Genomic DNA, 1015 nt, shown 5'->3' with positions numbered 1-1015 from the left:
ACACACACACACACACACACACACACACACACACACACACACACACATGAATATAGGAAAGTTCTTATTTGGCTTAGGGTTCTAGAGAGCTAGCTGGCAATAATGGTGGGTAAGGCGTGGTGGCAGGGCCAAGAAACTGTGAGATCACATCTTAACTGAACACAGGAAGCAGAGAAAGAAAAGTGAGGTGGGAAGAAGCCTTCCCCAGCGACACCCTTCCTCCCATCTTGTCTTATCTCCTAAAGGGTCCATAATTCCCCCAAATAGTACCACCAACCAAGTGTTCAGATTCCTGAGCCTACGAGGAACATGTCTCCTTCAGGTCACAACATTCTGCACCTGTATGTGTTTCATTTTAAGCTGAAGGGCTGTTATTTTCCCAAATAACTTTGGCTCGATAGAGAGTAAAGCCAGCTAGGTTCCAGTTAGGTACTGAAAATCTTTGCAGATTTCTGGATAGGTCAGGTCAGTGAACGGGCAGCATTTGTAAACATCTGGAAACGAGACAGAAGAGTAGACTGTCATTTAGACTCATGCGTGTTTATGTTCACTGCGCATGGGAGTTCGCACACTATCGCACGCAACTTGTGCTTCTCTGTAGCTTAGGAAAGGGAGACGGCAGCATTTCAACAGGTCAGCTCAGCTCTCCGACCAAATATCTTTCTTATAGCTTGAAGAACAACAACGACAACAAAATGAATTAAAAAAGAAAAAAAAAAGTGGAAGGGTTTGCTGTAAATGTCCTCAATGGTCAACATACATCTAAACACAATTCTCTTTTTTGTAAGATTTCTGCTTAGTTTGTAAAGCCCTTATGTTTGGGTGGGTAAGTCTGAGTATGATTCAAATTGTTCTCAGGTAATTCCATGAATTTGAATAGAACTGAAAGATTATTTTTAAAATGTTGACATTCCTGTTTTGGGTGTCTGTGTGTGTTTAGGTGCCCCAAATTCAATTTTTCTTCCTTCCTTCCTTCCTTCCTTCCTTCCTTCCTTCCTTCCTTCCTTCCTTCCTT

Source organism: Psammomys obesus, unplaced genomic scaffold (genome assembly GCF_907164565.1).
Source record: "Psammomys obesus unplaced genomic scaffold, mPsaObe1.curated_primary_1811, whole genome shotgun sequence".
NCBI lineage: Eukaryota > Metazoa > Chordata > Mammalia > Rodentia > Muridae > Psammomys > Psammomys obesus.
Note: the sequence above shows the minus strand (reverse complement) of the source record.